Here is a 21366-nt window from a genome sequence, read left to right on the forward strand (position 1 = left end):
GGCGCTGCGGGACTTTCGCCAGGTGTTCACCCCCCCTCTAAGGTGCTTTGATCCTTCCCTGAGATTTCCCATTTCCGAGGCCGGGCAGCCCCTGACGCCTTGGGCTCCGCACTCCGCCGGCCCCCCCCCCAGCCGGCACGAACCTCTCCTGCCTCCCCCCCGCCCGGCTCCAGCTCTGCCCAGCTGCCCGCAAAGGGGGGGGGGGGGCGGACTACAACTCCCAGGGTGCTGTGCGCTCCCCACCGAGCCTGCCCGGCTGCCGCCCGCAGCTGGGGCGTATATAAGGGCGGCATGGCAGGCGCAGGACGGGGCATTGGCGGCAGGGGCGCAGCAGCGGCGGGAGGGAGCGGAGCGGAGCGGAGCGGGCGCCCGGCGAGCTGCGCCCGGACCCGGAGCTCCCGTGCGGGGTGGGGAGCCCTCGCTGCGCCTTTGCCTGGGCTGGGAGCCGGCCACGCGTGGTGGTGGGGGGGCTTGGCGGAGCCGCTGCAAAGCCGGGGCGTCTCGTTGTTGTTTGGGGGGGCGCCCCAAGCAGGGCGGGGGTGTTTCATGCTGCCCGGGGAGTCCCGCTGGAGGACCCGGTCCCGCGTGGAATGACCTCCCTCCCTCCCTCGCCCCCGATCCGTTTTGGGTGATGTATTCTTGGGTCCCCGCGTGGGGGGATATACGCGCACCCGTTCATCTGGCTCCATCCCCGTCCTGCTTGGTGACCTGAAGGTAAGTGGCCGTCCTGGCGACCCCAGTCGCTTCGGGGAGACGCTTTTAGGAGCGACCTGGTGGAAATGGTGACCGGGGGGGCGCACTGGCGTTGCCTAGAATCAGATTCTGTCCACACTGATCATCTTTCTCCACCCCCCCCACCCCATCTTTTAACCCTAAATTTCGATTTTAATGCATTTGGAAAAACAACCCCCCCGCCCTCTTTTTTTTTTTAAACTGTGATACGGGCAACCTTTATTCCCGTCCAGAGCAGATAAATAAGTGGGCAGTTTATATGGGCACCATAACCTGCTACTGTGCTCCATGGAGAGAAAGGCGACTCGACCTATAAAGGTGTCTGTTGCACTTGTCTCTCTAGTCCCTCTTTTCCCAGATCCGTTACTTTGCTGGCGAGATTGGTGAGGAAATAGCGCCTCCCCTCCGCAGCAGCTGGGTCAGGCTTCTGAGGAATAGCAGCAGATCCATGAAACTGAGTAACCTCCCAGAGCATGGAGCCAGGGGGGGTTAAATAAGTCTTCAGGTTAAGGCTGTAATGTAACAGGGGGTTAAAGTGTTGTCTGGAAACGCCAAAATGGAGAAAATGATCAGCTGGTTTTAGGAAAGGAATTAAAGAGAAATAACCAAATTTCATGCAGGGGGAATATGTGTTTGGTTTTTTTTGGGGGGGGGGAGGGGGTTTGGGTAGAATCTATGGGGTAATGATCCATTTTCCTGAGTAACACAGAGTGATCCGGTACACATGAATGCGCCTCGGTTTGTGTGTGTTGTCCTGGTCTTCTCCAACACGTGCCGTGGAAGTGCAGTGGGCAGCGTTTTCAAGCCCGAAAGGGCAGTGCACTCTCTGGGTCGGTGTCTGATCACAAGTACTTTGGTGCGACCAGGTCTCTGGAAAAAGCAGATAAAATGGTTCGTCCTTACAGAAAGCGCTGCCTTTTCGTCTTTTCAGCAAGGTGTTTTAATTTTATCTTGTGTCTTTTTAAGATCTGTCGCTGGAGGCACAGAGTAACCCTGGCCTGTAATTTAACACCAGGCCCTTAACTTTCAGGGCACTATAAACCGGTCTAATGGTTGCTTTAGGCTTCTCCCCTATATAATAAGTCTTTGTTTCCATTTTGCCCCTACGTCCTTTCGGGTGACTTTTTTTGTTTTTCCCACTGGGATACGTTTTCAGGCACCCTGCAGCCAGGGTAGGCAAGGAACTCCGAACGCTCAGCTGATCTAAACTTGGAATGCTTTCAAATGATTCACCTTCTTATCATCCACCAGAGGCAAAGGTAGTTTAAGTGACCTGACACCTTTTGTTTTTTGCAATCTGATCCTCCCCTATATTTGTAACAGGACCCTGTTTTTATTTGATCGCAGTCTCCACAACACAGACTTGTGTACCACTCATTGGAAATGGTTTTAACCTGTCACTTAAAGCCCATTTCAATGAATACTTGAACAGTATTTGAAGTATTTTGAGCTTGACAGTGATACTGGACGTTTTAAAAAGGGAGGGCATAGGGGGAGTTGGTATAAACACAGCTCGCAGCTAGGAGAGACTTAAAATGGAAAAAAGAGAAAGGGAGGACTATTTCTTTCTATATAGGACATATTTGATTTTCTTTGGAACTTGCGTATTTTATCCTCCTGAGAAATGTCTGTGTTACATATGCTTTAAAAGAAATTTTTAGCTTCTTGGAATGGGTCAAACGCACTTCACCGGTAGTGTGAATAGAATCGAAGGTCCAGTATATAAAATACTACAGGGGTGTGACTTGTCATGCCATGCTAAGAGTGGTAGGAAGGGCAGTCAAGGAGTGAAAATACTGCTTTTCTTTGTGACACTTGACCTTATAGGTGTGGATGGATTCCCTGCTGCTGTCGTCGTCACCCCCTCTCCCCCCCCCCCCCCGGGGAAAAAATATGGATCGACAGTAACCTAGATGAGTTTTGTTTCCTGCCTCGAGCTGGCGCTGGTTCTGTGTGTGTTTAATTTCTCCTAGCAGTGAGGTCTTGCACAGGACCTGAGCAGTGTTTGATGTATGGCTGGCTGACGTGAGACTCCTTGCTCACTCGGATGCAGAGGAACACTTGATTGAGACTGATTATGCAAGTATCTCTGATGCACAAGAGTACTTCTGTGAGAATTTTGGAAAAATATGAATGACTCCCTTATTTTTGCTTCCTACAACAAGAAGACCACACCAGTCTAGACCTGCAACCAATAACATACAAGCAAGTTAGTGCTGTCTGCTCCTTTGGACATATCACTGAGGCCAACACCATCTCTTCCAAAGTGCTAGCTGCTGCTTTCTGTGGAGAGTAAGTGACGCTAGCTTGGAAAAGAAAGATTTGAGGTTACTTCGAAGTAAACAAGAGGCACTTTTATTTCCCACACATTAGTATGGTTGCTTTTCACTGTGTGGCATATGTCCCTCCTAAGGGCTTGGGATGTGAGACAGTGCCCCTATTAAAATGTCTCAGCAAGAGAAGCGAGCAGTCTTTCTTTTTGTTACCAGACAGTGGCCGTGGGGGCACCAGAGCTGGCAGGAAGGGAAAGCTTGGCGTGCAGTAATGTAAGGCCTTTGGGAGGAAGATATCCTAGGGAAATGGAGACTATGAAGGGAGAGATTCTGGCTTAGTGGTTAAAGCAGGGGACTGGGACTCAGGACTCCTTTGGTTTCTTGCTGACTTGTTCTGTGCCCTCAGTCAATGTCTCAATTAATCTCTCAATGCATTGGTGGTTCTTACTTGTAAAAATGGGTGGAGGACATTTATTTCACAAGCTTAATTAGTCCTATTCGCCCCTGGGGTTAATTCAACACTACCTTGAACACTGTTCTACTAATGACTAATTTTGGTCCAGTGTTTGCAGAGTACATCTGAGATCCTTGCATGGAAGGTGCTGTAGGATGTAAAATGTTGTTACAGTACTTTGCATGTTACTTGCTTGTAGGCCACATAACAGCATAGCTGAAAAACTGACTAATTTTGCTTCTCGCTCTCGCTCAAATAAATACAGGAAATAAAACCACGTGGCTCCAGACAGGCTTCTGTTGATGCCCCTTGTGTATCCCAAGTCCTAACATTCTGCCAACCTCAAACTTCCCTTGTCATGATGACAGCATGAGGTACTCCCCACCTGCGGTGTACTGTTTAAACTGCGGCCATGTTCCGACCTCAAGGTGGCTGCGTTTCAGTGGTGGGTGAAGTGAGTCCTGGACAATGGGCAGATTGTGAAATGGACACAGAAATGCAAAGTTCACTGACTAGAGATGCTTTGGCAGTTGTATTAACTGCTGTCTCTCTTGGTGTATATGTGCTGATGGGGGGTAGAGGGAGGAGATCTACGCCCCACTGTCCTTTTCAACAGGATACCTTCCTTATACCTCACAAGACTTAGGGCAGGTAGCAGTTGGGTTGGTGGAATTATACCCATGGCTTTCTTTGAGTAGGGGGAATAAGCGCTGTCATCTTGTGTTCTCAGTGGCAAAGCTTTCAAGGGGGAGTCTGTTCTCTTTGCACACTGGAAACCTCTTGTAGAATCCTCCAACAGGGAGAAACATGCTGGGGATTTTACTACTTTGCCCTGCCTGGCCTGCAGCAGCGGCCACCAATAAGCTGGGTCACAGCAGGTGTGTGGGAGAGGAGCAAATGGGACCTGCTGTTTCTTCCTCCTCTTTCTGCCTTTTTAGGGAAGGTTTCACCCAATGGGTCTGTACTGTGCATACAGCTCTGGCCACCCCACAGCCTAATCTGGGTCACTCACCGTCTCCCTGCTTGTCTATGGAGCATCAGCAGGAGGACCTCCATGAAGCTGGGCTCTGCAGCTTGCATGGGACACGTGATGCTCCTGTGCACCCCGGCCCTCTCACTGCTGCGATACAGCAGCATTGCATCTCCACATCGAGCACCACTGGCCCAAGCAATCTCCCAAGAGATTCTAGGGGGAATCGACATTGCGCCTTGATTAGTCCTTACAATTGCCCCTTTTGAGCTGGGGGAGGGGAGCGATCCCCATCTTACAAGCTGGGGGAGCTGGGGTGCAGAAGCCTGACCTACCCCACTGTGAGTGCCGTTCTCCAGACTAGTCATGGACCAACCTTCAATTTTTAAAAATGAAATCTTGTCGGGTTTCTTGTGGTCCCTGTAACAGTGACTGGGGCACTAGGGCTTGTCTACACTAGCGAATGTCCTTGCCATGGTTCCCCACTGGTGTTAGCAATAGCAGGGGCTGCAGTGCTGATGGGACATAGATGATACGGTTGCAATGAAACCCACTTACTCCTGCTCTGGAGTCCTGTCTGAGCTGCCACTTCCATTGGTGGGGGTGAACAGCTGGGAAGTTTCCTAGTAAAGACACAGCCCAGGTAAACTGAAAATGAAATCGGGCTATTTATGTGCTAAGTCTTAACCAGTGAGGTTAAGAACCCAAGAATAAATGTGAGAGTTCCTGCAGTGAGGTGGGACAGGAGCTATGGTTTCAGGTATTGATTATCAGCTGATTGGTTAGGTTTTTTACTGGATTAACTTGCTCCATCACTTGAGTACTTGTCCCCCCCTTCAGAAACTCGGACTGAAGGGATGGGCAAAGCAATTCTCAAATCTCAGCCATTAAGCGAAGACTAACAAGACAGCTGACCTGTCAGTCCTGCACGGCTACAGTCCTGCCCCAAGCCTATGGTGCCACTGAGCTGAGTATCAGTAGTGGTTTAAATGGCAGGGGGTCATATGGTTACATCATTCATTTGGGGCTCAGGAGATCAGTTCCTGGATCTGCTTGTGCCTCTCTGCGTGACCTAGAGCAAATCTCTTTCTGTCTCTGAGTCGGCTCCCCATCTGCTAAAGGGAGATGATCATCCTTTGTCTGGCTTGCCTGTTGTAGATGTCAGGGCAGGGATTGTTTCTTACTATGTGCACGTACAGCACCCAGCACAATGGGGCCCTGGTTTCAGATGGGACATGCAGGCACTACTGCAATGCAAATAAAACTGGAGATGTCCTGGGTCATGAAATGGAACTTCTCCCCCTACTACCCAAAGCTGGCGAATCACTGATGCCAGATGTATCTCAAAGGCTCCCACCTGAGAAGTTAATGCTCTTTTGGGGGTGCATTTTCTTCTGATATCCTTCAAGCAACAAAATGGTGGATCACGTACTCTTGCCATACTCTGAAATGCAGCCTACATCAGGAAAAGCGAATTTCCGTTCCCTTTTGATTAATTGGATCAGAAAAATAACTAATCTAGCAGCACCACTTCTCATTCCTCATGTGTATTATTAAAAAGAGTGATTGGTTCTGACCTGTGGCAGTAGCTGGAACCAGCATTTTCTAGATGGTGGAGGGGGTCCTCTCTCTAGAATGGATTGGAATGCTCTTGAATTTTGGGCTGTTAAACTTCTTGACTTGAGGCTCATCTCCTTCTCTTCCTTTTTTTTTTTTTCCCCCCACTCCCCTTTTTATCCACCAGGCAATAGGGGGATAATGCCAGATGGACAATGCAGCTTGAGTATTTGTTTAAACTTTGAGCAGAAAAGAAAAGCAACAAAGAGACAGAGAAAAGTCTAATGTCTTGCCAGTTACCAAGGCCAACCCAAAAGCTAGAACTGCACTACAAAGGTGAGCCTTGTTTAAAACGGCTTATTTCAGCAGAAAGATGTATTTAAAAACGAAGGGCCAAATGCTAACACACAGTCCCCCATGTTAGTGTCAACCCTGTATGAAAACATTCTGTTTTATTACCTCCTATAACTCCTTAATAAATACCATTCCTTTCTGATGAAAGCTCTTAATGCAGGATTAGGGTTTACAGCAAGTTGCTTTACTTGTCCCAGAAGACAGATTCAGTGTTCAACATGGCCCCATCTCCTACTTTATCAGCATGGCCCGGGAGCCTCGAGAAATGGGAGTTGGTCGACTTTAAGACCAGAAGGGACTATCATGATTATCTAGTCTGACCTTTCTGCACATCATAGGCTGCATAACCTCACTCACCCACCTACTCCTGTAATGGGCCCATAGCCTCTGGCTGAGTTACTGAAGTCCTCAGATCTTGATTTAAAGACTTCAAGTTACAAACAATCCACACTCTACTTTAGTTCAAACCAGCAAGTGATCCATGCCCCATGCTGCAGAGAGGCTAAAAACCCCTCAGGGTCTCTGCAAGTGTGACCTGGAGGAAAGTTCCTTCCCAGCGTCAGTTGTGGTGATCAGTTAGAGTCCGTGTCAGACCCAGAACTAAAACCCCTGATTCCCAGTCCTGTACTTCTAACCATTGGGCATTACATTTGGCTCTGGACTCAATGGCTCATTTTATCTTACTCCCCCTCCTTAAGATACTTGAAGTTCTCATATGCAATCTGTCTTTTCGGTAGTGGACAAATTGGAGAAGTATCTTCGTTCTTAAATCTCTTGGAAACAAATTGTCTTGTGGATATGTCACACCAGTTCTTTGTTTTAGCTGCTCTCTTCTCTGTGTTAAAATATGAGTTTGGTTAATTCTCTCTTCCTCTTTCCTCTTCTGGTCCCAGGCAAAATCATTCTCAGCTGTGTAGAATGATTAAATGAGACCCTTCCCCCTCCCCCCCCCTTTTTTTTTCCTTTTTTTGACTGGGCCACACCAGTCACTGTGAAAAGACTTGAAAACACTCTGGTTTTTGAAGGCAGTATCAATCTATGTGTTGGCCCAGGCAGTAAAGACTAGGACCAATAATATCTAATCCAGATCTCCATACAGAGTGCAAAGTGCTTGCACTCCAGCCAAACGTGGTTGACCATCTTTTTGATGAATGATGCTAGATGAATGCTGGGGAGCTGTGCATAGCGAAGCAGTATGACATGTAGATAAAAACGGGATTACTTCAGTGCTCTGTTCCAGGCTCTGCTGCTGACCTGCGTGACCACGGGCAAGTCGTAAGGGCCTGGACCTTTTTAGATATGCTGAGCACCTGCAGTAAATCAAGCCATTCACTTCCATTGCTTCAGTTGCCCCATCTGTATAATGGGCATAATAGGATCTATAGCAACTCTCAGGGATAAGAAAGATGATCCCACCTTTAATTAGAGTAAACTTGGGTTTAGTTTGGGCTTAGTGAGACTGTGATCATCACCTCAGGCCCTTGCAAGTGTTGTGGACCTGGGTTCATTGAGTCTGCATAGCTCATGGCCGCCCAGAGATGGCTCAGGAACACTCGCCCCCTCCAACCTAACACTTAAATATCCTCAAGAATTTCAGGGCCTGACTTGTGCTGCTTTTGGATTGCATCTTCTGTGACATCAGAGGGGCCTAATAGGCAGTTTGATTAATGATGTATGAAAACTATGGCCAAACACCCACCTTGAATGTAACTGTGTATGAAAAATAAGAGTACCTTCTGGATGTCTGAGAATAACCAGAACTGTCTGCTCTCCCATCTCGGCCTTTTTCTGATCAGTTCTGCAGCTGATGGCCAGATGTTTTGGTTTGGAACCTGGTCAAAGGGAAGGATCCCTTTTGTTTCCAAGGTGCTCTGAATCTGAGGGAGTTGTCCTGTGGAAAAGTCTGTTTTATGACCATGAAGGAGGAAGAGGAGTGAGATCAGACGCTTGTTTGGGTGGGTTCTGCATGGAGCAATCAGTAGACTTCCTTGTTCACTGCCACTTGGAATTTTGGTGTGCTTCTTTCTTTTGAAGGCTTAGTCTTGACGAACAGTCCTGACCGCTTGCCAGCACAAAAGAGAACAAGCAAGAAACTAGACAGCTTAGCTGGCCAACGTCCTAAAGAGTTGTATTCTTAGTGTCACATATATGATGAGCAGCATTTGGTTTGGGTGTGGGGAGTGGATTTGCAGCCCTCAAGGATGTGGTTTTCCATTGTATCAAATGCCCCAAACACAGCAAAGCAGCAACCGAAGTTAACATGGAAGGGGGAAAAAAAAATCCTGCCAGGGTGGGGCTTGGCTATGACTCATGTCTTTGACAGACATGTTATGTGGGCAACATGAGCTGAGGTCACGCAACTCCCGGCAAGTGGCTTTGAACTGTGTGGGGTATTTTTTTTTTTTTTAAATATTAAGGGCTTAAAAACAAAATGGAAACAAACCAGACTAATAGGAGGCCAAACCACAGAGTTCAGCTCTAGATGCAAATTCAGACTGACGTTGGTTGCAGAGGACCCTGTTTTTGACCAAGTGAATGGGCAATGATGTGCTGAGATGGTCCAGAAGTCAGCTTTTGAGAAGGGGAGCTAAGGATGGGAAAGAAATGAAGTGTTGGGGGGAGGACTTTGTTATGGGTCCAGTGTGTAATATCCAGTCGCTTTTTCTGTACCCCAAGTGTGGAACAGTGGCATGTGTACTTCTAGAAATGCAAAGGCTCTGGATTTCAGCCATTCACCTCCTGGGACTTGGCTTTGAAATCCTGATTTAGGTCACAAACGGAAAGCAGTCCAGTATTTTCATTCAAATCCCACTTGTTCACATTACAAACGTCCATACCACGTGGCATGGTGCCAGTGGGATCTGGGCCTGGCTGGGGTGGACGAGTTGCTCCCTGCACTATTGATGGCCGCAATGCCTCTCACTCAGATTTGGCCCTGCTGCCCCTCCTTCATTTTGGGAGCCCTCTCAAATGGGTGGCCTGGAGCAAACTGCCCCTCCCCTCTCCTGGGTGGTCCTGGTCCCAGGACTAGAATGTTAGGGGGTTGATGTAGGTTTAACCGGCAAAGCTGTGGAGGGGAAGGACTGGAATAGCAGGGGATGTTGTAGGTACGTTGGCTGAAGTCTGGGTTTCCGACCTTGCAAGTGGAGGTTCATTGGTAGCTGTGGTTTTTTTGGCCTGCATGCTGACTTTTATAAGGGTGGAGGAAGAATTGCGTGCTCTCCCCCTTCTCTTGTGTTCAATAAACACAACCCAACCATCGTCCTTGTGTCTGCGGATGAATTTAATGATCGTGGACAGGTGGGTCTCGCTCCCATTCACCCCTGTCCTGGAATGTCCCCTTCTCTGCAGCTTCCCACCTTTCGGCCGTCAAAATGGGTGCCTGTGGCAGGCAAGCCAAGCTGCTGCTCTGCGCTGGGAGCAGGAGACGAAGCAGTGTTAGTGACTCTGGTAGCTGTCTGTGGTTTACTTTGGGTTTTGATTTTTTTTTTTTTTTTTTGGGTCTCCCATGGAAAACTGCTCACGGGGGGCTTTGCAGTCTCTTCCCCCTGCTCCACTCTGTGAATTGGGCTTTTTAGAGGAGCCATTGGTAGAGTTGAACCATAGGCTAATGTTTGGCCTGGTTTCAACTGGAAGAGGGGATTATTTCTCCATTATCTCTGTGCTAGGCCCCTTCTCCCCTCCCCTCCCCTCCCCCCCCCAAAAAGAGGGGGACTTCTAGGGCCCTGATTTGTGGCAGTAAGAGGTGAAAATATGTGTAAAAAGGGGGGAACTTTTTCCAGCAAAGAGTCATACTGTGGAAGGGGGAGGAATGTTTTCCCTACTTCCAAAAATGTCTGGGAAAGTAAAGACTTTTCTTTTTTTTTATTGCTTCTTCAATTGTTCCTTAAAACTCCTTTTTAAAGGGAGGAAAATGTTCGTTCCTTCCTTTCAGCCCCCGGTGTCTTTAAGAATTTTGCTCTATTGTGAGTCCAGGACAGAGACCCTTCTATGAGGGCTGCATAGACTCTCTTCAGTGGGCCTCCCCCACCCTCCCTCCTGCCTCATCTCAACAAGCCCCCCATTCTCCTCTGAAGAGGGTCCCTCTGTCTAACCAAGTAACTCTTAAGGGCAGCATTTATTGTGGGGCACTCAGCTCACAAAGAGCACTGGAGTGTCAAATAAACTCACTCAGACCCGCAAAGAGAAGAGGGAGAAAATACAAAACCCCCTTTATTTTCACCCCTGCAGGGGAAACAAATATGGACTTTGTGCCAGCGAGCAGTGATCTGACAAACCAGCGTAGCGTGTGTACTAATCTTGCTCAAATAAAAGTGTGTGTGTGCTTGTAGACATATGAACATATAATAAATATCATGATATGGTGGGTGAAACTGAGGGGCAAGCTATAAATCAAGATGTCTCTGCCTACGTGCAACAGTAGGCAGGCAGGATGGCTGGCTAAGCATAGTTACCGCTAACTTTGATAGACTTTCAGGGGTGGGTGGGTGGGTGGTTTGTTTTTGCTTTTGAAGTGGGGTGGGTGGGAGGAAAGGCCATTCTCTGTAGTCCACTCCACTCTGAGCCTTTTGGCTGAGACCCTCAACAAAGGTGCTAGATAGCGGGTGTCTCAGTAAGGTCCAGTTCTTCAAAAGGGCTCCGCTCCTCCTCTTGTGGCACTTACAATGGGCTAGATTTTCAAAAGAAAACCCAATGTGCGGAGCTCCTCTGAAAATCTGGCACCAGATATAGGTGCTAATTCCTTCTGAAAATTCCAGTCTAAGTGGAATTCTACTAATTCCATTGCAGGGGACTTGATTGCATAACCTGGTTTGTTGCATTCATTGGATGTCCTTGCAATGGGCTTGCTGTTCCAGTGTTTGTAGCTTAACTATTTTTCTGCATGTTTTATGACCCTGATTATATCGCTGCAGCTATCCCACGGTGCTCGTGCTGCTGCTAAGAGCAGGGGCGTTGGGGTAACTTCCCATGGTGCAGTGCCGCGTGTTGTGGCTTTCTTTCCTATGGAAGAAACTGTAGCCCAGTGGAGCCAGACATCACAGCCAATGTCTACAACCAGCAGGAGCCAAACACTCGGGATGGCAATTGTGGTGGCAAAGCAACACGCAGGCACTGCAAGCGGAAGACATGCCAACCAGCTGTTTCTTGCAATGCCATTCTTTGCTTAGTGTGACCAGTTGTGATCTGGCCCTTGCACATCTACCAGCAGCTGGTGCAATACCTGTTCTGCAGATACCAAAAAGGCTGCTCAGTATCTGAGGTTGCCAGTCGTTCGCCTTCCACCAAAACCAAATCCTTTAGAAACGAAAGGTTCTCTATCCTCTTTCAGCCAGTGCCTGCCAGCACACCAAGAATCTCTCCCGATGAACAGAAGATGCCTTTCTTGCCCAACACTTGCAGCTGTTGAAGGGCTGAACATCCTTTTCACGTCCATTTGTCTCCATCCCATACTGTGAATGGGGAGGAGCAGCTGTGGGGATGGCAATATCTCCATCTAACTAGACTTCGGTGCTGGGATTGGAAATATTTCAGCTCTATTGACCTTACACAGAAGGTGTACTCATACTAGGGTGCTGGGTAGCAGTCTATGCTATGCCGAGCTGGCCAGCCAAATCCCTCCTACTTTTAACCTTGATTTCTTTTGGTGCAGCTTTTCCAGTAGCCTGGTTCTATTACTGAAACAGACAATGGCAGCGGACTGGGTCTGTCATCACTTCATAGTCCTAGCTTCAAGTCAGAAGAGACCACTGAAATCAGCTGATCTGACATCCTGCATAGTCCAGGCCAGAGACCCTCACCCAATGATTCCTGCATTGAGCCCAATGACTTTTTTTGTGGATCAGTGATAGCACGTTTTTTTTTTTTTTTTTCCTCTTGATGTATTCTGCATTGGTTTCTCTCTAAGTTTTGACAGCTAAAAGTTACTGACTAGAATGGTCACCGCTTTTAGACACTCCAGGCCCATCCATATCTGGAAATGTAACTTTGGGCACCTAAAACTGACTTATATGAAAATCCAGTGAGTTGCTCTGCTTGACATGTGTCTGGTAGCCCCATGCTTTCATTATTCCTGTGAGAACAGGCTTCCTTGCAAGAGATTCCCAATTTACACTGGGAAATGCAGGCATTATGGGCCCAATATGGCAAAGTGTGGCACTTCCTCCCCTCCCATGGACCTCACCTAAAGGCAGCAATGTACACTAGGCATGGCAGAATGTTTAGTGACTGTCAGTTGACAGACCACTTCCAAGTTCTCCAGAAAGCCCCTATTATTCATTGATCGCTGAGTAGAAAGCGGCTGGTTTATCACACCTCTGTTGTTCACCAGAGGTAGAACTTTCAAAAGCGCCTGAGTCCCGTTGGACACGGGGACTCATGGCTTGCCTACACGGACCAGCCCTGCAGTTTGGGCTGCGGGGGTGTTAACTGCAGCACACGCTAGCATGCTGTGCTCTATAGACCGCGGCGTGCTGGGACGTGCTTCGATTGACACCCCCTGGGGGTCAGAACTGCGGGGAGGTGTAGACAAGCCCAAGTCACTTCCGAAAAATCTTACTTTCTAGGCTCCTGAGTAAATCTGATGCGTTGGAATACTTATTTTACCCCAGTAATTTTTTTTTTTTCTGGAAACCGCCATTGGAGTCAGAATATAAATCTAAAGTCTTATTTTTTGGTTTGGTCACAACAGATTTGACATACCTCTCTGTAAGGTTTAACAGGCTCTTGTAACAAATCGTCCTTTCTGCATTTGGAGAAGAGGGCTCCTCAGGTTTCCTTTAATCCTTCCTAATGACACCTCGGAGAGAAGGATAGTGGATTTTTGTTTTCTTTGTCACTAAAGCTGCCTTCTCTTGCCACTTAAATTCAGGCCCTAATTTTGCATGCCTTGAGCCTGAAATGCTGTCCCTAACAAGAGCTCTCTTCCCAAGGTTGTTGCCCAATAATGAACAAAGAAGTTAAAGTGGAGCAGAATACAAGCAGGTTTTTCTCTTTCCCCTGGAAAAAGAGAACCCTGCTGTTTTCTATACCGTAATGCATTTCAGAGCAAGTGGTGATGGCTGGGAGGGGGAGCTGCCATTTTATTAGGCCTATTAAAAACAATGTGGCGCTTGTCTCTAGGTCCTTGGTGCCTGGGCAGAGAGAGGACCCAGGCTGAATCTGATGAAAATGTGTTGGGACCATCGTTGAAGGTGAAAAGCATCTTTGGGTAAGACCAGGGGGCTGCCAGAGGAGGATTCTGGTTCTGTGTCTTTTTTGGCCTCTCGCTGACTGGACAGCTCTTACTTTTTGGGCCCCGTTGACGTAGGGTGGGGGTGTAGAGGATTTTCATCAAGCTGGTCCGGAAGGCTTCAGTGGAACAGTAATTGCAGTCTGGACTTGTCCTGCAATCCTGATGCTTCAAACCCTCATTGCCTCCTGGCAGCCAGTTGGCCAAGCCTGCGTTGCAGGTGGGGACGTCGCCACCATGTGCCATGGCCATCTCTGGTTTGCTTTGCCGCAACGCGCTCTGTGCTGGGGCTACAGCTTTCATCGAAGAGGGGTGCCGAATGCTGTGGCTGGATTGTTAGGTGGGGCTTCTGACTGTGAGGACTTGGCCTCTCTGCTCTGTGATCTGCACTTGCTGCTTCTCAGCTCCTGGGTGGAGTTCAGGCTTCTGGGTTCGACCTAGAAAGCCTGGCATGGTTTGGCCTGTCATTTAGACAGGTCTCGCATGCCATACTGCTACAGCTGAGATCATCGGAGGCACTTGAGGTGGGTCCCACCTCTAAATAAAAGGGAGGGGCCCATTTCACCCATCCACTTTTGGTCTGAATGAACCCCGATCTGCTGACTTTTGGACCATGCAGCCACATTGTATATGTGTTCTCCAGCGTTTGGGTGGGAGGATCTGAGACCAGGCCAGGTCCGTTACTTTGGCTCTGTGTACTGCCGTGTTCAGTTTGATCTTCATGATGTGTCAGAGGCATCTAGAGCAGGAAGTGGGTGCTTCTGATTTGTGCATGTAAACCGACAGAAATGTGGGGTGGTTTTTTTCTTTTTTTGGTGTTTCCCTAATGCCATTGACCACAGCTTGGAGAACACTAACGTAACGAGGTTCTAGAACACCTGTCATTAGAGATTCTCTCAACTTTGCGAACACCAGCTCCTGCAGCCCTAGGTGAGAGAGGTCAAGCGTCGCTATCATGATTTTTACGGATGGGGAAACTGAGGTATGGGGCAGGGAAGTGAGGTTGCATACCCAGTCTGTGGCAGAGCTGGGAGTGGAACCAAGGGGTCCTGACTCCCATTCCCTAGCTCCGTCCCTCTCCAGAGATTCTTCTTTGTTCTGTGCCGGCATTGGGTCAGGAGGAGAACGTGTCTAACGTTCCTTTGGATGGGCAATTGTCTCAAGTGATCTTTGGTGCGGCAGAGGGTGCTGCTCGTTTCCGTCTGCTGGAGGTGGCTCTGTGTGTGCTAATCTTCCCCCATTCTTCATCTGTGTAGTTCAGGTTACCCCACAGTGCCCATCCTGTCCCTGTAGGTAGCCTCTCTGGGCTGTGATTCTGATAGGATGCTTGAATGACTGTCCTCTGCCTCAACTATGTATCGTTTGCTTTGGCCCTGCGCCCGCCTCTTGTGCTGTCTCTTGCCTGCAGGCAATGCGATTGTTCTCGCTGGGCTTTTGAATATTCCCTTTCGAGCATCACAGCCTGTGAGAACTGCCTGTTGGCCAAACCCGGCTTTTATGGACCCCTGGATTTCCTCTGCGGAAATGACCTTTCGGTCCTCATTAACTACGTCGGAGCCAGGCCCACAGCAGCTGCGTGAGGGCTGTGGCTGCGACCGAGGGATTGCCTTGTGGAGCTGGGTTTGAATTAAGCAGTGTGCGGGGAATCCTGACCCACTGAAGTCCATGGGAGTCCTGGGATGCCCTTTGCGGGGGCGGATTGCTCTGTTTTGTGGATTTGGGCTGGGGGGTGGGAGGGATTTGCACACCTGGCTTGGAGTTCTTTGGGGTCTGGGCTCTACCAGCCAACTCCAGGGACCTGGCCTGTTGTATTTTGGGGCTCTTGCTAGAGCCAGCACTGTGGCATCTGTCTGTGTGAGGATAAAGACCAGCGTGAGCACAGGAGCTGCTTAGCCAAGCAGAGTGGTGGGGGGCTGAGAGGGAGGGGAGCCTGGGCCATGGGAATCGGTGAACCTTGTGGGGGTGGAACAGTTAGCCTGAGAGAATGGGTCCCAGGAGCTGGTTAGCCATGTGGGGCAGGAGTGGAGGGAGTGTGTATGTGTGGGGGTATCAATGAGCCAGGGAGGATGGGCCCTGGGAGCCACTTAGCTGTGCAGAGTGAGTGTGTGGGGGAGGGAAACAGGCCAGCTTGCTTAAAGTCTTCTCCAGGTCCCAGATGTCGTTTTTTATTTTTTTGTTTTAACTTTGACTCAGAAAACAATTGCAAAATCTAGGACCAGGACATAGGATCTAGGATCCTAAATAGGATCTAATCCACCAGGATTTCAGGGAGGAGAAAGCGGGGCCTGGGAGCAGGCAATGAAGCGGTTTTAAAAATCCCCCCCGCCCTTTGTATAACCCTCCGTGAGCTCTGGTAGCCTGAGTGCTAAGCAAACAACCCCTCGCAACAGAAAAGCTGCCTTGTCTTGGCCTCTGCCTGCCTGACTCAAATGCTTCCCGGTGACTCTGGGACCCAAAGCTCAGTTACAAGAAGCCAGGAAATGTGGCGGGCGGGTTGCAGCTCTCCCTGGGAGAGCCCCTCTCCCTGCAGGTGGGGTTGGGGTGGTGACAGCTGAGGGATGAGCTCAGGGTGAATCCCTTCCATTGGTACCCCACACACTGATTTAGCCTAGGACCTACTCATGAGCCATGGGGCTCTGTACGCCGTCTAGTTGTCGTCGGGTTGCGGAGGAGTGCTGGGGCTGTGCAAACCAAGTGAGAGGGAGCCATCATAAAGCCCCTAAAGACATCTGATCCCCTTTCTACTGAGCACCAGGCTGGGAAAACATAGCACGGTTCTTACCTAGGGAATAATCTCAGCCAGTCAGATGCTCTGGGGCCTTTCTTAAAAAATAAAACATCAACCCTATGACCTGGGATTTCTAAAGCCAACTGCCTCGGAGTGGGCAGCCTGAGGTCAGCGCTTGCTCCCTGGCCCCAGTGTGCATCTCCGAGCGCTCGGCGTGCTGCACCTTTCTCTTTGAACTCTGATAATCCAGTCTCGTTTAGTGACTTCCGTACCTCTGCCCTCCCACCCCAAATCAATGGCACCTCATGCCGCTTTCTAAGAGGACAGCGTTTTCATTGTTCGCTCTTCTGCCCTGCAGGCGCCCTGGTTTAAATCAGCCCAGGTGGCCAGCCGTCTGGTTCTCTCCCCACCACCCTTGGGCATGGGCTGCAAATTTCCATCCATACTTGACGACAACACATTTAGTTCTGTTAATTTTCCCCCCCTCCCCTGCCACTGTCCTAATGTCTGACTTGGATGAAATAGTTCAGCCTTTCCCCAGTCTATAGAGTTGGCGTGTGGGGTTTGGTGTGTGTGTGTTTTTTTTTTTTTTTTTTTTTTTAAATGAGCATCTGGAAATACCAAACACTTGACTTCACTCCATTCTGCAAAATGATTCTCTTGGCCTACCCCTGCTATTCAGAGCTGCTTGGAAAGGACAATCAGTCTCCCCTCAGCTGACACTACATGACTTCTGGGAGGGGACTTTCTGCCTATAAGGAATCCAAAATGTGATCTTTAGGACAAGTTTCTAGGCCCAATTGGCCAGGCTTTTGAGGAGGCTGGTCTTAAGGATAATGAGCGGGGATGATGATTGGGTTTAACGATCTCCTGGTTGGTGGATGGGAAGCCACTGCTGAGTCTATTCTCTTCCCAGCCTTCCTCCCCTCCCCCCCCACCCCACCCCCCAAAAAAAGCCATATAAAATTGTCCGAGTGCCTGTGTCTAGCCCTGACTTTCAGCTGGGGCCCAGGTGAGTCCGCAGTACAAGTAATAAACTGAGAGACATGGCGAGTCCCTTCTCAAGAACCACCCTATGGTCCTGCTGCTGAAACGGACCGGGTCTAGTGCCTTCTGTCACAGCAGCCTCACAGGAATATGCCTCCATGAGGAGATTCCTGGTATCTGCTTTGAGCTGCCCGGACTTTGCAGTCAGAGGTTTGAACCCCCCCCAGCAGGTCGCACCCTATCTGAGGTAGGTAGATGGTGGTTTATGCAGGGTGTGGGCTTTTCAGATGAGGCTCGAATGGCTGAGATTGTGGGTCTTTGGTGTGGACGTCAAGGATCCAAGGGGACGCTGTAAACTGCCGGGCTGATTCTGCAGAAACAAATCCTTGCCATTGGCACCGAGGGCCAGATTAATCCATGTGCTTGGGAGTTAGGCACTTAAGTGACTTTGGCTCTGGACCCAATGGCTTTAGTCAAAGGACAGCGAGCATTCCCCTAGTCTAGGGTTCAAGCCAATTGTATCACCCTCGCTTTCCCAAAGGCTCCCTTCCCCGTGCATCTGTTGAAAGCTGAGCGTTTAACTCTGTTCCCCAGAGGCCAGCCAGTACCTCCACGGTCTCTCACCAGGAGCAGAAGTCTTTGCCACCAAGCAAGAGACATAGAATCATAGCATATCAGGGTTGGAAGGGACCCCAGAAGGTCATCTAGTCCAACCCCCTGCTCAAAGCAGGACCAATTCCCAGTTAAATCATCCCAGCCAGGGCTTTGTCAAGCCTGACCTTAAAAACCTCTAAGGAAGGAGATTCTACCACCTCCCTAGGTAACGCATTCCAGTGTTTCACCACCCTCTTAGTGAAAAAGTTTTTCCTAATATCCAATCTAAACCTCCCCCACTGCAACTTGAGACCATTACTCCTCGTTCTGTCATCTGCTACCATTGAGAACAGAACATCCCAGAACTTGACCCTAGTGCTCCAGGGAGCTTGAGTGTTTCATACCCAAAGCACTGCTGTCGAAGCCAGGTCTTCTGGGAGCGTAGCACTGGGCAGAGCGTGGCTAGCTGGTGCTTTCTGTGTGGACACAGCCGATCCAGTGGGGATGGTGGGCTGACACGACCCTTTTCCATCCTTCCTTCCATGCAGCCCTGGACAAACCACTTAAAATGGCCACCTGGGACCCTAGATCTAAGGGGAAGCTGCTGACTCCACATGGTGGGCTCTCTGGTGTGTCTATGCAGCCTCTGCTCTTCCCCCCCGTAATGCCACTACCAAAGGCAGTTGGGCTCTTCCTAGGCCATTGTTGTTCACCAAAGGGGGGAGTTCTTCACCTTTCTGTGGGGTGCTGGCCTCATTTTGACTTCCTATGGAAAAACCACAAGCTGCTGACCCTGGGGGAGTTCCCAAGTTCCCTGGAATACAGTCAGGCTGGGCCAAATTAGATGTGGTGGGTTTTTTTTGTTTTTTTTTAAATGTCAATATTTATTTGTAAGCATTTTTTTTCTAATTATACAATTGTGAAAATTTTTATTGATAAGTGACGCCCGGTGGTGTGCGTGTCAGACAATTATGTAATGACAGGAGAGGTTGAGACTCAAAAGGTGAAAGCTTTACAACCATTAAAACCCAAATTATCAACAGCACTTGTCAAAATGAACAAAGTAAATATCCCTAAATCCAACTCTAGTAACTTCTCCTGCAGCGTTTTTCTTAAGTTGCCTGTCTGTAAATTTCAATTTTTAACAATGGAAATATTTTTCCATGTACTGTGAAATTGACGTTTAGTAGCATTTCCATAACCCTTCCAAGCCTAGATCTATTTGTCTGTCTAGGGTCTACACACTAACTCCTGCTTGGCTCGTTGCAACTTCCAGCGAGACGAAGACTTCTGTATCTGGACTTCAGAACAGCCTGCTACCTTGTGGCCTATGGTTTCACTTCAGGGTGCACTGAATGAGCATTCCTACTTCCACCCCATGTGGGGGATCCCATTCCTCCCAGTCAGGCCGAGTTCTCTCTCTCTCTCTCACACACACACCCCATGTCACCTTGGCTGAACTATCAACTGCGATAGCCCCCCCTTCTCTCCGGACCATGGGCTAGACCACTCGGCAATGGATGCAACGTAAAAAATGCAGGGTTTGGAAAGCACAGTGTGTTCCTGAGACACTCCTTCCCTAAGGCCCAGGAGTGGCCCGTTCTCAAAGCAGTGCTGACCCCCTGTGCAGATGTGAGTCAGACTCTCCCTGCTGAGAGTTCTGCTAGGAACGCAAAGCAAGGGCCCCAATGGGCTCTGAGCGCCAGTCGGAGCACTCTGCCCTTCCGCCGCAGGCTGGGGAGATGCTTAGTTGCAACCAAAAACCAGGCTAAACCGGGGTGGTTTTCGGCTGAGTCTTGCCTCAAGTTGCCTGGCCGGCTGGTGCTCCCTGGGGAGGGAGGAGGTATGTGCTTCGAGACTAACCTGCAAGTGGGGGCTGGGATCAGTGCAGTTCAGCTGGTGAGAAAACCGCAGCTTGTCCCAGATTCGCCTATTCTGTCACTTGTGATGCTCAGTCTTCATCCTGGGGAGGCTCTCCCAGGCTTCCCTAAAGCAGGGCGAGGGTAGGTGCACTGCCCTCCCCTGTGGTAAGGGAGCTGCTGGTACCTCCAGGGCATCCAGGCCTACTTCACTCCAACCGCCTGCTTCAGCCTTATGCCTTTGTCATCCACAGCCCACTCCCTTCCATTTGCCCCAGAGTAATTTACCCGGAAGGAATCTCCCCACCCGCTTTCACATATCTTGCCTCATGCTCATGGTGCAGCTGGGCTCCTGCACATGGACTTGCCTCTTCCAGGCTGCTCTGTGGCTGCTTTGCAGGCTGCGTTGGCTGTGCAGACAGGAGTGACCCCAAGCGTTTGCATCTTGCATCTCTGCAAGAATTTAACAGGCTGGCGTATAGAGCTGCAGTTCGCAGCGGCTGGCTGTTTTCCTAGGCCGTGTGTGTGTGTGTGTGTGTGTGTGTGTGTGTGTGGGGAGGGGGGCAGGGAGGGTTCAGGTTGGAGAGAGTGGAGCTGGAATTCTCCAGCCCTTCAAGAGCACAGAATGATATTGCATTTATTTCTCTGCTCTCAGTGTGGGGTGAAGGCCCCACAAGGTATCACATGTTCTTTATCTAAAGCTAACACGCAGGTGACTACACAGCATCATACGGTACAATGCTGCTGTCGCTATTCAAGGCCACCTTGCTCCAAAGCCTTCCGTGGCCTCCTGGTTGCAGGCAGAGGGCACTCCTGTGAGTCGAGCTGTAGAAATGCCCGTCCCGCTCTGAAAGGATACGAGGGTTTTATATAACTTCCCAAAGGGGCAGGTCTGTGGATGGGGGTCCCTGTGGCTTGCTAAAGTGAAAGAGTGGGGGAATAATGGTGGTGGGGCAGGTAAGTTACAGAGGAGGGCGGCACTGCGGCACCTGCGTTCAATGCAATACTGCATCTTTGCCCACGGGCAGCACTGGTGGCATGCGAGGGAGTTAAGAGAGCCAGGATCGGCCACTGGGACGTTTGGTGGTGGGTGCTTATTAAGGGGATTGGCTCTCACCTAGAGTAGCTGAAGTCAGTAAGTGCCCAGAGCTGCCTGGCAGAGGAAACCTGGGGCTTGAAGAATCCCACTTGTGCTCGCTAGCACTCTTCAAGCAGGGGTGAGGAAAGCGATTTGTGGCTGAGCTGGCAAGAGCAATACCCCGAAACTGCTGTGTGTATGGCCGTTGGTGAGCCCCACTGCACAAGCCTCCGTGAGCCATTAAAGAGCTGTCCAGATGAACTGATCTATGGAGAAGGACCTGGCTGATGGGGATGTAAGGGGGAGGGAAACTGCAGCAGAATGAGGGGGCATCACTAGAAGAATTAAACCCAAGTCTCTCTTCCTGCCATCCATCCTGAATTTCTCCAATGCCGAGCCCTGTTTCACCCATAACGAAGCCTCCCTGGGGAGGGGGCAGGAGTGACACAAGTGGAGACATTTTAAAACTGCTTTGGCGAATCTTTGGGAAGGTAGGGGTTGATTAGAGTGGACCCAATAAAACTGGAGTTTATAAACAAGACTCTGGTTTAT

General features: G+C 49.6%; 1 protein-coding gene and 1 long non-coding RNA gene across 11 annotated transcripts in view; both read left to right on the top strand.

Annotated features, from left to right (window-relative positions):
* Positions 1 to 21366, top strand: part of SLC39A11 (solute carrier family 39 member 11) — a 404115-nt gene that overhangs the window by 294680 nt on the left and 88069 nt on the right. The window lies entirely within an intron of this gene.
* LOC140898374 (uncharacterized) lies at positions 328 to 13540 on the top strand. The gene is made up of 3 exons (XR_012154972.1): positions 328 to 714; positions 6174 to 6322; positions 13460 to 13540. It is a non-coding gene; the product is annotated as an uncharacterized lncRNA (long non-coding RNA).

This window comes from Lepidochelys kempii, chromosome 14, assembly GCF_965140265.1.
Source record: "Lepidochelys kempii isolate rLepKem1 chromosome 14, rLepKem1.hap2, whole genome shotgun sequence".
Classification (NCBI taxonomy): domain Eukaryota; kingdom Metazoa; phylum Chordata; order Testudines; family Cheloniidae; genus Lepidochelys; species Lepidochelys kempii.